The sequence below is a fragment of the Sebastes fasciatus genome, chromosome 14 (assembly GCF_043250625.1).
Source record: "Sebastes fasciatus isolate fSebFas1 chromosome 14, fSebFas1.pri, whole genome shotgun sequence".
Lineage (NCBI taxonomy): Eukaryota > Metazoa > Chordata > Actinopteri > Perciformes > Sebastidae > Sebastes > Sebastes fasciatus.
The window spans coordinates 18701471-18716505 of NC_133808.1; the positions used below are offsets into that span (position 1 = coordinate 18701471).

At 41.0% G+C, this 15035-nt stretch overlaps 1 protein-coding gene across 8 annotated transcripts in view; it reads right to left on the reverse strand.

The window, feature by feature from the left end:
* The window catches only part of LOC141782765 (glycerol-3-phosphate dehydrogenase, mitochondrial-like), a 187457-nt gene that overhangs the window by 18795 nt on the left and 153627 nt on the right, over positions 1 to 15035 (reverse strand). For all 8 annotated transcript variants that reach the window (XM_074659470.1, XM_074659466.1, XM_074659469.1 and 5 more), the window contains 2 exons: positions 14250 to 14374; positions 2045 to 2261 (listed from right to left, as the gene is read on the reverse strand). The gene's annotated coding sequence lies outside the window, so the exon portion shown is untranslated. The remainder of the gene's footprint in view (positions 1 to 2044; positions 2262 to 14249; positions 14375 to 15035) is intronic.

Here is a 15035-nt window from a genome sequence, read left to right on the forward strand (position 1 = left end):
AGGGATTGATAAATAGAGCAATATGTGTGATGTTATGAGTAGATGATGATGTGCTTTGGCGTCTTTCTTGCCAGAATAAAACTGATGGTCTTTTATTAGATATAAACTTGTATCATGCAGTTCTTGATTTGGACAATCAGACCTATTAATTTACCTTCTGACAGTTATTTTTATAATAATAATAATAATAAAAAAACAAGTAAGAAATTGAATATATACTTTGTACTGTTGTACTCCAAATATCACAAAAAAAGAGACAGGTTTTGATTCATTGGCTGACAGCTTGGAGTAAAGTGAGACATCATGTCTGTCTGTGATAAAAACATGGCTACAGTAAATAATAGCCAGTTTCCATCTTGACATCTGTCATCCGAGTGGAAATGGATGGGGAAATGACCAGCTCTCTATCGGCCGAGCTCTGGCTGTGTGTCACTGGCTGAATGATGCAAATAGAAGATAATATCAATGCTATACTGAATGGCATTACTCCAAATCTAATGTCATTAAAAGGGTGGGCATTAGCTCGGCTGTCTGGAGGTGGTGGTGGTGTGGGCCGCTCCGGCTTGACTGACACACAGATTAAGTGCAGTGACAGGGAGCACAATAAAGTCATCAGAGAATGTGACATGTCAGTTAGGGGGGGATGAAGGGATGAATTGTCACTCTCTGTCAGAGCCCATCCTCTCGCTTATCCATGATGTCCCATACACCACCGTGGGAAAACAGGACGGCGCCGGCGCTTCAGACAAATATTTATTCAGGTAGAGGACAAGTATATCCACTCAAGCTTTCCTGTTCACCGCATGTTTGCAAAGAGAAGAAGAGTAGATGATGGATTAAAAGCTAAAAATGTGTCCACTTGTTTTTACAAGCCATCACATGTAGGGCTGAGCAATATGATGATATATAACGATGTAACAATGTCTATCGTATATATATTTTTCTATATTGTTTCTATCGCGATATGCTAGGCCTATATTTATTTATTTTTTCTCGATAATTTCACTTAAAACTGTTATGTTCAATGTGCACTCAAGTTCTTAAAATGAGAAAATATTCAGTACTTTTCATTTGTCAAGTTTTTATTTCACACAGGAGGAAATAGGCTTTACCATGTGGTTATTTCATATAGACTATTTATTTATTTAATTACCAGAAAACATGCTATATCGTGATGTATATCGTTATCGAGATATCAAGTGACCTGTATCGTGAAGATTTTGGCTATATTGCCCAGCCTTAATCACATGAAATCTTGACAATGAAATATTTGAATCATGGTAGGGATGCATCGATCCGACTTTTTTAGTTCTGATACCGAGAGCGATACCTGGGCTTTGGGTATCGGTCCAGTGTTTAACCAGTGTTTAATTAATAAGGTGTATGCCTCACTGTGTGGAAGTGACTGGGATCATTCTATCATGTGTAAGGACACATCAGGCTTGACTTAAGCATTGCTTTCCTAACTTTGTAAAACAAAATGTAACAAATAAATAAATAGATTTAAAATGAGTGAATTGTTATATATTATTAAAGTAATAAATTGTACACCAGCAACTTGGTAAAAAAAAGCTTCAAAATTAACAGGAAATTCAATTCAAGTGTAAACCTTTTTAATGCAGCAACAAATTGGTCAAAACTTAAACAGGAATTCAAATTCCAGTATATAATATGTACATATGTAAACATATAATTTAATTAAACAGATTGGCCCCATTGTCACCGATATCCGATCCAGCTATTTGAGTCAGTATCAGCCCGATATCCGATCCGGTATCGGTGCATCTCTAAATCATGGTGTTGAAATAGCACAGAACATAATGTTCAGTTACTTTCAGGAAGTTGATTTTTGCTGTATCCTGGCTCCAGACTACAGTGTTTAAATTCATAGGTGATATTAAGGTTGTATTGTCTTGAAAGAGGAAATTCAGTGGACATTTATATAGGAGGTCTTAATCAGTAGTTAAAAACATATCAGTTTTATTTATTGTATTGTCAGCCAAAATAATTCCTCCTCTCTCTGTATAGAGAATAAATTACGTACCTTTGTGTCAGGCTGCCTCAAGACCTCAGTATGGGTTTGGAGATGGAGTATCCCTGGGATTTTACAGAGTCTGGCCAAAAGATGGCAATGTTGCAGTGCTGAATTCCAAATGAGTTTTCTGCTGGTTGGCCCCCCATCGCAGACCAGCCACTGCCTTCCCCTGCAGCACTCCTGCTTCCAAACTAGCCCAGGAATTTGTCATCCACACAGGGTCCAACTGCAACGAAGGGTGAGAATAACGTTAAGAGTCGACCACTAAAGTTCCACCAGAAAAGTTGATTACATAGAGGTCGAATGAAAAGACAAAGTTTGGCGTGATAGGTTGAGGGAATTGGGCCACATGGCGGTGAATGCACCTTTTTCTCCTGTCATGTGCTGCTTAGTATCCAATTAGTGTTTCTCAGCGCAATTTTCACTTTATAGTTATTAGGTACATGTTTTATATTAATTTTTTTCCCTCAATCTGCAAAGTACTTTGTTCTGTCACACACAGCAATTTCTGCAATCACGAATATTTTGTCCTTTACGACTTGCAGCGTTTAAATACACTCAACATCACCTCCTGTATCATGTCCATGCATTATGAAATTAAGTTTAGCTACGTTAAGTGCTATTTGCGCTCAGGAGATTTTCTTTTGAGTGTTTCCGAGTAGTTACAGTCGGTAGGAAAGCATTTCAATGCATTTGGTGCAGCCAAATAGACACCCAGCGGGGCAGCAATTGGACAGCTATTATAGCACTAAGACACTTGACACGCCTCTGTAAATGGATTATGAAGTTATTTCCTATACTGAAAGGGTTAACAGAACAGGTCTGCTGTAAATAAATTGCCAATTTCGCCACTCTCGACAACACTCGTAGATGCTTGCAGAGGGAGATTTAGAAAAATAAATTGAGAAGACAACAGTTTAATTAATAAAAGAATAGAAGAAAGCTGCAAAAAAATAAATAAAAAGGCATCACTTTAACTTTGTACACCTGGTTGCAGACTCTTGAGTGACACTTGTTTGCTCTGTTGTTTTGACGCTAGCAGGAATAGAGCTCTCTCCCATGGCCACTTTGCTGGTCTTTATTATTGGCTTATTGCCTTTAAGCTGTCACCACTCGCAGCATTTCCTCTCTCAGGGGATTGTCTTCTGGGACTCGAGAGAGAGCTCGGCTGGCTGGGACTTCTCAGCTCTGTTGCACACTGCTACTGTGTCATGTTGCAACGCAATGTACTCTCACACCGCTTATTTCCTACTGATTTACACATAAAACGCCATCGCTGACATTCAATATATCTGTGTGAGAAGAACATTTTAATTTACAAAATCAGTTAATCAAGCTTTTATTTCGGTGTATTTGTTTTTTTTCTGTGATAGTATAAGACAGCTGCTCCTGTTTAGAACTGCTTTGTTCCTTAAATGCATCGTACAATAGGCTGTGGCTGTTTTACTGCATAAGGTCAACACATATGAAGAACACAAGAGCTGAATGCCAGTGGAGCCTCAGTCAGGTACCCTCTCTGCCTCGGGCAACTGTTGTTTATTGGCTATTGCATTAAAGAGAAAGTGTGCCAGGTAGACGTTCAAATAAAAACCCAAAGACGGAGAAAAAGCATAAATATTTTGGGGAACAAAATCACATATGTCAGTTAATTCTTTTATTACTTTGGTAATCTATTAATTTAATATGCTATTTTTAGAATAAAATAAAGCTTTTGTTTTGAAATGTGACAAGCGGTGAGGCCCGAAGAGGAATAGTTGATTTGAAGTGTATAGAAATCCCAAGATTTAGCAAGAGGGTGTGATTTTCTGCTCCCGAGCCTAATCCCACCATTCCTCCACCTCTCCTCTCTTATGCCAGTCACATTTTCTAATTAGCTTTCCCTGTGGAGGAAGAAGATGGATTATATTTTAATATCTGGGGCCTAAAATTAGTTTATATTTTAGCAAGTTAGCACTTCTTAGAAGTTGATTTACTCTTGAAGCTGTAAAACCCAGTGAGCTTGCAATTAATCATTCTCTTTGGTCTTGTTCTCAAGGAAGAAGAGGCTGCGGTGTCACGGGCTGGATCACAATAGGTAAACACCTAATTTACACTATTTAGAAATCACCTCTCTAGTATTGTACAACACATGACACTCGCTCCCTCAATTGTTCCGTCCTGCTCCAGTTATTAATTACAGCACACTTTTAACAAAGCGACATTGTCTATGACTAATCATCGACACAGAATGATTAAAGATGTTCCTCGCTTTTTTGAATTACTCGCTTCCCCTTCGTCTGTGTTCATTCACGAGCTACATGTCGCTGCTTTTTTTTTTTCCCTTGCTCTTGGTCAAGAATTCGGTTTGCTGTTATCCGATTACCAGCGTCCTGAGAGGCTTTCACAGGCCCATCCATCAAGACTAAGGGGTTGAGGGAGAGCCTCGACAATGCTGCTGCAGTGATGTAAAGCACTGGAGGATTCTTGGTTATTAAAAGGTAAGCATGGTTTTATATAGAAATACAGAAGACTTGCAATATGACATTATGTGATGCCCTCTGATGTAACTTTATAAAGGTGACAGCGTGTTTTTTTTTTTGGTTAAAAGTCACCTGTTTCTGCAAAAACTTTATGGCTCTAAAATTCATCTATTTTAAAACACAAAACTTGAATGTATAGCTGCTATAAAATGACACCTACCGAGCACCGCGGAAAAGTTGCCATGCTGAAAAAGAGTGAAATGTGCTTGACAGAAGAGCAGTATGGATGCTGTTCGTCAGCACTCAGCCCTCCCTCACAGCCACACAGTGTGAGGAGAGCATCTCCTAAGCCGGGATCTGGCATTGCTTTGGAGTGCTGTTTGGTGACTGGAGGTATAGAGCGGTGTCGGGAGGATCATCACTGGCTCTCTCCCAGGGAGATGAGCAGCATAGGCCAATTTCATATGCGGGGCTCGGCCCCTGGGTCTGAGTGGAGGTGGGCTGGGTCCACCCAGTATCCTGGCTTCATTAATCATCCCGCCAAGGCTTACCGGCAAACCCCCTCTCCGCCCTCTCCTAGACAACCCCTCGGATTACACAGAGCCAGCGAAATGTCAGCCCAAATCTGAGTCTTGATGCAGATAATCATTTCAATAATATTTCTCCATTTGTGCCCCTGATGCCAGGGGAATAAAGCTTTTCCACTGTCAGGTAGCATAAGACTACAGTTGGTGGGAATACTTGACTCTGAGCCAGATGGCTTAGCCATGCTTGCAGCATATGTTCAACAAGCAGTCCTGTGCCAAGCGCGCATTAGGTTTTTATTAATTTGAAGCAGGCAGGAATGCATACGTATATATTTACGTGATCCCACCGCTCCTCTCCACCCCAGTGCTCCCTTTAGAAGTTAACTAGACTCCACTGGTGTCTGCAGCAAATAAGTAATAAGATATTTATAGTTGGCACATTTCTAATATTACCAGAAAATATGTATTAGCTAGATATTATGTTGGAGAAAATTAAATTACAATTTAAACAATTCCTGTGGTCTTTTTTAAAAATGAGTTTTTTTACTAATCAAAGGCAATTATAAAGCGTATTTATGGCTATGATATGTGCCATAGTGGCGTGGGTTGTTACAAAGCAAATTACCATTTAGATGCATGAATATGCTTGGGTCCAAGACAAAAGAAACAGTACTGCATGGGAGGGCAAATTTATTCATTACCACTAAGTTGAACTTCCCTTTAACAGCCCTGTGCTCTGCAATCCTGGGAGTTCTTCTCCCAGTGACTTATGGTAGTGCAGGGGGAGGGTGGGGGGGGAGGACGGCGCGCCGAAAATGTCAATAGAAATAGTAAGTGTGAGAGGGAAGGCTTGCCTAATTAGTGCCCATTTAGATTTTATGACGGCTCCGAGATCTGCTCTTCCTGACAGAGAGCACTATAGTTGCATATTGTCCTAGCCTGAGGGAACCATAGGAAAATCCAGATTTATTGTACCTATCATACCAGCATATTTCATTTGCCATTATGAGATGCCATCTTGCAATGATGCGAGATTATTTATTACAGATTAAATTGTGGGACCTGGGTGGTTGAGGAACATTTCAAAGTACCATTCCTCTTATTAACTTCTTCATTATCTGCCCCACTGTGATCTAAAAGCTCCCTCCTTCCTACCTGCGTTAACAAATACATTACTGATTGGACAACGCCTAACTGTTTTTCTACTCGCTGCATTTGTTTCCCAACATTAGTGCTGGTGCACAACACAACTCATCTGTTTGCTCCACTTAGGGCGGACGGTGATTTCATTAAGCCTAATTTCACGTAGAGAAGTTTCTTTTGTTTAGGTAGATGTTTTTGTTTAAAACCAGCAGCTATGCTCAATTTTAGGCTCAGTATTTTTACTGAATATTGTGCAGTATCTTGGGTTTTAATTACATTGAAGCTTATATTTATGTCATTTTGTAACTGCATGTTTTGCAGTAAAGGAAGACACTGAGTGGTGCACTCTCCCCCGGTTTATTTCCTGTCTTGCTGCAGTTTCCAGACGCCTGAGTGGTTTTATATATTTTGTGTATTAGGTAGTGTTTATTTACTATGTCCCTTAAACCCCAGGATGTTGGCATTTATCCTATTTACACATCAATATTATATCTCCATGAAGGCCTTGAGAGTTGCATTTAAGTCATTGTGCAGGGTGGTATTAAAATGTACTCCATACTGTGAGGGGAGCTCGTCAGGGAATAGCTGGGCCCTGGACTCCCATTACCCAGCATAAAAGTGTCAGCCACTTTAATTACATTCATGCCTTCCCCAGTCCATTTTACTGCAGCCGCAATCAGATTTCATGCACAGATCTCATGCCTCTGTCTCAACCGTTTGGACGTCGACAGTGGTTGAGACATGATTTTTAAATTTCTTTCTCTGTCTGTCTATCTGAACTCATGATATATGACTCAGAGGAGTGTTTAGAGGTTAGATATTACAGGTGTTCCCAGCTGGTCATGGATCTCCAGTCACAGGCTGAATGCTCTGTCTGTCCCTCAATGTGAATTTGAGTATCTGTCCCTGGAATTGTTGATGAAGTTGGCATACCCAGCCACTAAATATCAGTGCACCCCGCTGAGAGTGGAAGAATTGGTTGTACACAGGACACCCTCGCAGAGAAAAGGGTGACGGCGGAGGGGGGCGGAGGAGGGTAGGGGGGGGGGAGGAAGGGAGGGGTCAAGTTCCACTGGTCAGACTGTTAGCGAGTGCAGAAGAGGCAGTGTCACTTACTGTTTCACGGGGAAGCTTCCTGACCTTCTAGGAGTGAAAGCGAGATCCCTCTCTTGTTTATACTCAGCCATGGATCAGTGCGTGGAATATGTCTACATCCTCTCAGCCAATTTCACACAGAGGAGGCGCAGTGTGGGCGGCCGACACAAGCCGTTTCCCCCGGACGATGGGGCCCATCCCTCACGCACGTCCTCTGTCTGCGACTGGAGGTGTAGAGACAGACACAGACAGAGGCACTCTACTGCTCCACTGGGCCACACAACTATCCCCTCCCTGGGGACCCTCGTGTTGGGACCAGCCTGACTCCGGGTCCTTATTTAAGACATGAGGATCTCTCTCAGCCAAGCAGTAGTGAAACAATTAAGAGATGTATTGCTTTGGTAGCCCTTCCAGGATAATTGTTTGTTTCTTTTCATGTTTTATTTCCCCTTTTTACAAACAATTCCCGATGCCTCATGGAGGCGTATATCGTCGTACTGAACAGAGCCTCAGCTAAAAAGCCCTGTTTTGAAATGACAAGGGAACGAGTCCATCTAAAGTTAATTTATAGGCCGAATAAGTGGACATAAAGCACTCAGGTGAATTATCAGAGAAGCCGTTAATTACCTCTAATGATTTGAGCGTGACAAGCACATTTGCTATAAAAAGTATTTATGATGCACATTAAGGTCAAGCTTTTCTTAAAAACTAAGATTTCCGCGTGTACCAGTCATTTGAAAAATAAGCACAAAACAATCCTCCAAACTCTTAATTAGAAAATAAGGGATTTATACCGACGTGGCGCGATCCAATTTCACATTAACAATCAAAAGGTAATCAAACCTCAGTCAGTGATCCCACTTCAAAACCACACACTGCTCTTGGATGAAGCCTCTTCACTTCATGCCCAATTGATCTAATTACATAAAGGGACTTCTCTCTCTCTCTCTCTCTCTCTGTCTCTCTGATATCGTGGTCCCTGTTAGATCCGGCTGTTCAGTTAATTAAGTCTTCATTCTTTATCACAGTGGTGGACCTGAGAAGACCATCCAGTCCTCGCAGAGCCCTCTTTCAGCGCTTTGTCTAGTTTTCAGTACAGCTCGAGGTGAAGCGCGGTTCCAACCGCCGTCTCATGTTCCTCTACGCTGCTCGCCTTGTAATCAGCGACCCCTGTTTCTCAATTATGGGGTGTGAATTTGGGCTCTTTGGTGACCTTCTCCCAGTGATCCTACTTCTGACCCTTCAATAAGAGCGCAGCCTTCCCACTACTGTTTTGTGTGTTGCATCACATTTTTTTTTTTCATTTGTGGGATCTTTATGAAGAGGGAAATGAAAGGAAGCGGGTCACTCGTGTTGTGTTCTCACATCTACCCACTTCAGAGGCTGTGAACAGGGGCTTGGTGTTTACTTTGATTCTATGTAAGGTACACCTTAAGTTCAAGGGTTGGAGGGCAGGAAGCATCGCTCCCTTGTAGGTAATCATATCCAGCTTTGTGCTCCTTGTACCCCGACACTGAGGGTGGCAGCTTAAAGGCTGTCTGGAGCCTTGTTCCACCACCGGACCACACTTTTGATATCCACAGCAGCAGCAGTGAGCTTCCTACGCCGGTCCGTGTGATCCTGGAGCTCAGCTCTGTGTTGATGTACAACTCGTCTCTGTGGCCGACCACTTTTTTTTTATGTACCGCACCTCATTTCTAGCACTCCACGGTTTTAAGATGACATATTAGCCAGCTGCGGGGTGGTTAAAGGTGATGCAAAGATTACAGCTATTTACTGAATTATCTGTCTGTGAGACTACCCTCATATCTCTGCATATATTACCTTGAGCTTGAGTTTAAAGAGCGATTGCTCAGAACAAGGAAGTTAAAGAGGCAATTACATAATGAAATGGGCCATCAATTCTGCTCGTGGCCTTTTTCTCTTTGAACAGAGATGGCCCAGATATCCCTGGTTTAGCTGACCCAGTAGAAGTACAACTGTTTGTATTACGCTCTCCTTTATCAAGGGACTAAGAAGCTGCATGGGTCTGTCTGGCTTTCTATCTCCGTTTCGTAATTCAGTTATTAATTACCCTTCCTCTCAGAGCAGCAGCGGCCATTGTATTTACAGTGTTGCCATGGTGACCCAAGCCCATTTATAAGGTTTGTGTCAGTATTAAGACAAGACCTGTATTCAAATGGCCTCCATCTAAATATAGCAGTGTCTCATAATGTGAGGGTTATTACTGTGAAATTAACACTGCTCCATCGCAGGCTGGATTATATTACAGACTGGTAATATTCAGCAGCGAAACGTAGGAAAGAGGCTTTTTAGGTTATATTGAACAGTTTGTACTCCGATATTACTGATGTCAAATATTTATTTTCTAGATTATAATATACTCTGTGAAGAATAAATTACATTATATGTAAAAACATATTGGCTTTTGAATGAGATGACTTTATTTTAGAGTACAATAGTATTTATAAAGTAATTACGAGTGCATCATAGCTAATTAAAAACTAGGATTTATGTGATAAGTTTAGTAATTAACTAATTATTTACCTGTAACTTTATTGAACAACATTAGCGGTAAATATATCAAATACCAAACATTTACTGTGAAAAAAAAAAAAAATATATATTCACTATGAGGTTATGCATTAATTACTGGTAGAAAAAGAAATTACTTCAAATGACTAATGTAAAATGTTACATAAAAAAATATAGTAGTGGCCAAGTATTTATTAGGTAATAGGGTAATAAGATAATTCCCTATTGTTTACTATATCTAGATGTATGTTATGCAAATGTGCGAAGTGCAGTATTCAGATTAAACAAGGCTTGTTTTTTTTTTTATTATTAATCAGTTCTTACCGCATCTTTCATTTTATTTTCCTTGTACTCACTATAGTTAGTTACCTTTTTGTTTAAATAATTACTGTAAATATGTTACGTTAGGTAAAGTATTTATTTGACCTATTACGGTATTATTTCTTGGAATGCCTGTTTTTTTTTTGTACTAACTGTACATCATAATTACAATTTAAAATGTAATTACTGTACTGTACAATGACGTGCATGACAAACTACCTATAACTTTCTGTTCCACACAGTATCAGTACATACAGGTAGTAACAGTAGGTGAACTCTCCTCTGTTCTGCTCAGTATTATGGCTCTACGTAGTTTGTCCTTCTGGTGTGGAGAGTCAAAGAGTAAGATAGTCCGCGGCTCTTATTCGGGCCCAAACAGGACCCACACCTTCTGTCACAGCCTCCAGCCCTGGGCCCGACGGCAACCTGCTGCCAGGCCTATGTGCGCTGCCAGTTGTAGTTTTTAATTGGCCATCTGGGGAAAGCTGGATCTAGTGGCTGGATATTAATCAGTAAATTAACCCAGCCATAATACAGCTCCCTCCCAGTGGAAGCCCGGCAGCTGTGGGCAGAGAAAGAGAGAGCGAGAGCGCGAGAGAGAGATGAACCGTAGGCTGGAGAGGCTGAAAAGGGAGGCTCCCGAATGGGCTGGCCCGTGATTGAACATTTCCTCCGTGTCCCTCGCCACGTTCCCCTGTCTGCAGCGCCGCTGACCCCCAATTTGTGCGACAATCACATGGAGGATTATCTCCAGCATGTCAGTGCAGATGTCACAAGGTACTTCCTCTCACTAAGGACAAAGCTGCAAATTCAGAGCTGAAGCTTGCTTTTCTGGCCAAAACTGACAGTTGTATTGAGAGCTGGAGTGATTGGAGGGAGAGTGCTCTACAAAAGTTCAGTGGGAGGTTACTTCTGCAAGGTCTTTTTGTGTGGAGAACTGTTGTATGCGTGTACATGTGTGTGTATGTGCGTGTGTGTGTGTCATTAGTGTATTTGACTGACTGGAATTGCTGGTGGTCCCCAGAGTTAACCAATTAAAAGGCTAATGAATATACAACAGCTAATTATTATAAGCTAAATTATCATATTAGCCTGTGCTTACAGTTTCATCACTGAGTTTGGACAAAGTGAGAATAGTAACTGAATTAGCACACATTTCTAAAGAAATGAACCATGTATGCCATTCACTGTAAAATGAAGGAACAATTGATTGTGCCATTATGCTTATTAATGCACATCAAAATAAACAAGGTGATGCTTTTCTGATATTTTTATACACTTTGGGGTGGGAATACAATTTCCTATCATGGTGGTACCTATCGTACCAATAATATATTAATCCCACATTTTTTATCTGTTCAAATAAAAGGTAAATGTACCTTAAAGGGAGATTTGTCAAGTATTTAATACACTTATCAACATGAGAGTGGGAAAATATGCTTGCTTTATGCAAATGTGTATATATACATATATATTATTGGAAATCGATTAACAACACAAAACAATGACAAATATTGTCCAGAAACCCTCACAGGTACTGCAATTCGCATAAAATAATATACTCATATCATAACATGGCAAACTGCAGCCCAACAGGCAACAACAGCTGTCAGTGTGTCAGTGTGCTGACTTGACTATGACTTGTCCCAAACTGCATGTGATTATCATAAAGTGGGCATGTCTGTAAAGGGGAGACTTGTGGGTACCCATAGAACCCATTTACATTCACATATCTTGAGGTCAGAGGTCAAGGGACCCCTTTGAAAATGGATATGCCAGTTTTCCCTCCCCAAAATGTAGCACAAGTTTGGAGCGTTATTTAGCCTCCTCATCTATTAAATTAAATACTAAATACCCAACAAATCAAGTCAATTTGTTACATTAATGAACACATCTTAACTCCAACATTGTCATGAAGTCCTGCTCATTCATTTGTAACATTACCCACAATGGCCTAAAGCACCCAAAGACATTAAAGACCTACCTCTGAAGAAACAGTAACACGACATCTCTTCCAGTTGTCTCCCAGTATATATCGTCATATCGCTAGTTTAGTAGAAGTATGCTCAAAGGAAAATTTCAGTGTCGCCTTTTATGAAACTCGGAAAGCCAGATTAAGGGATTTTTCTTCCGTAAACCAGCAATGTTTATCCAAATGAAATGTTGAGTAAATGAGAGTTTATATAAAAAAATCAGCTCCTTGTTTAAAGGACCATTCATGTTATTTCTCCTTGCTGGATCTCCAACTTGTATCGTTCTGAACCACAGTAGTTCACGTGGTCCGACAGCCTCGGCATTCAAAAAAACAGCATAGCAGCGGATGTCACAATACATCACAGGAAAGCAATGTCAACCACTGACCCACTCTACATCTAATATATTCATGCATAGCAAACACAAAGACTCAAACCCGTGCGGCGGCGTATGCCATCTGACCCTGCGGAGAGCTTTTATGGTGTGATGTCATCACGCCCCATTGTCATAAACGAACCACCTCACTTCTCCGCTTGCCTGTCAATAAATTTCCAAGGGGCCTCGGTCATACGTCCTCACTCTACTGTGCTCTAGATGGACGTGGAATAATTGCCATGCAAAGAGTTGCGCGTTTCCCTTTCTAATTTTAAGGGTCAACAGCATTTTAATACAATTTTAAACACACACACAGTGTTTTTTATGATGCATGTACAAGCGGCTTTTGATAGCTTAACCAGCCAAGCATGGTTAAAGAGAGAAACCATTGCAGCTGCTTCCAGGACCCACTTAATTTAGTCCCCTGACCCCGGTTCACCTGAGTCTGCATGGAAATCATAATGCAATTCAAGTGTGAAGAAAAATGATATAGTGTGTATTTACCCCAAATATTTATGCAGGGCCTACTAACAGTCATGCTTACTCCTAATAAAGGGAAAGTGATGCCTTGTAACACTGGTGGTGCTGGGTTGCTGCTACATTGCCTGAGGCCATTGTTTCCTCCATTATCATTTTCATTGGATTCTATACAGGCCGGTGTTTCCAGTGTTTACAATGCCTGCCTCATATACTGTAGGCCTTAGGGGTTTTACACAGCTGCTTTGGATATTGAGAGATTTCTTTTAGAAATTTTGAATTTATTGTCAATATAAAGTCCACATTGTTGTATTATTTAATCAGAGGGACACATGATGCTACCTCTGACACCCCATAGGAAATATCTGCTATCCACCCGTAATAAAGTGCAGAAGGGATGACGTATTTTTTTAGACCAATCAAGAAGTTAGCATCGCCCCTCGACAAAAAGCCGATGTGATTTTTCCATTGGGTTTTGGATTATTGCAGAAAATAAGCTCTGTGGCAAAAAAACTTTTACGATACTTACATCTTTTGTTCAGCAAGATAATCTCCACAAATGAACACCACTTTATTGATTTTTGAAGTGTGAATGCAATCGCCAGAAGTAAAAAGCTAACGTTAGGCTATAAATGAACTACACCACGGTCGCATTAACGCGAGTATACACAAGGAGGCTGTAAAGGCGGATGAGTCGGCGTGATAACGTTAAGTAGTCTCATTTAGCCAAATGGCATCTAACTAAAAACTAGGGCTGTCAAAGTTAACATGATAATAACGCGTTAAAGCAAATTTGTTTTAACGCCACTAATTTCTTTAAAGCATTAACGCAATCGATCTTCCAGAGGTTGTACTGGCTCAGTTTTAAAGCATATTCTTTATACTAAATGCAGTACCTGTGAGGGTTTCTGGGCAATTTGTCATTGTTTTGTGTTGTTAATTGATATCCAATAATACATACATTATATGCAGCATATTTGTCCACTCCCATGTTGATTAGAGTATTAAATACTTGACGAATCTCCCTTTAAGGTACATTTCGAACAGATAAAAAAATTTGTGATTAATTTGCGATTAATTGCGATTAATTTTATTCGAATGACAGCCCTACTTAAAACCCATTAAAAAAAACCATTGACTTCCAGACGAGGGAACCGGAAAAGCTAAAATGCTAACTCATTTCCGGGTTTTAGGACTCATTCCTGCGGCACTCTATAGGCGCAATAACACCCCGGATAGCACCCAACTGAGGAAACAGTGATTTGCAGTGTGTATGATCTCTAGGTGTTTTTTTCTCCCTTTTCCTACCTTATTCTTCTGTCCGCTCAAGGTTGCAGTTCACTCAAACTGACAGCTGCCGCAGGGGTCCAACAATGTGTCTATTGCTCAACATCCTCACTATCTCCTGACCTGATGATACCAGCATGCGCTACCTGAGGGATGAAAAGCCAAGTTGAAAAACGCAATAGGATAAAAGAGGAAATCCTTGGTACAGTTACACCTCTGAATTGGATTGTTATTCTGCAGTTCAGTTCCTTAAGAAGTGTGTCAATAGCTATTAGCTCCCTAACAAGGGGATCAGGTGAGCCCTGTACCGGTGAGGCGAAGCTCCCCGAGGCACAATCATGTTCTATACTTCCAGAGAGGAGGTCTGTACTGTACGCCGGGCAGCAATCTTCCAGAGGCCTATTAGACTACTGTAGCTGTATAAAGAGTCAAGCAGAGTGGGTGTCTCATCAGTGCTGATAACAGGGTATCTGGTCAAGTCATTAGCTCTCCTCTTATTGAATTCCTCCAGCCAAATAGACCAAATGAAGCTAAATAAAGCTATGAGGAGCCTACAGCCCATTAATATGCTGCCACCTCGCTCTCCTCCTCCTCCTCCTCCTCCTCCTCCTCCTCCCAGAGCCGCAGACACGCACTGTTCTTTCTCACTTTCTCTCCCCTTTTTCTCTCCCTCTATCCGTCTCTCCTCCTCTGTCATTCTCAGCTTCTCCCTCCCTCACCTCCTTCCTTCTCTCCTCCCTCACTTTCTCCTTGTCTGGGGGCCCTAATGGCGAGCATGTACAGCAGCTCTGACACCGTCACATCTGC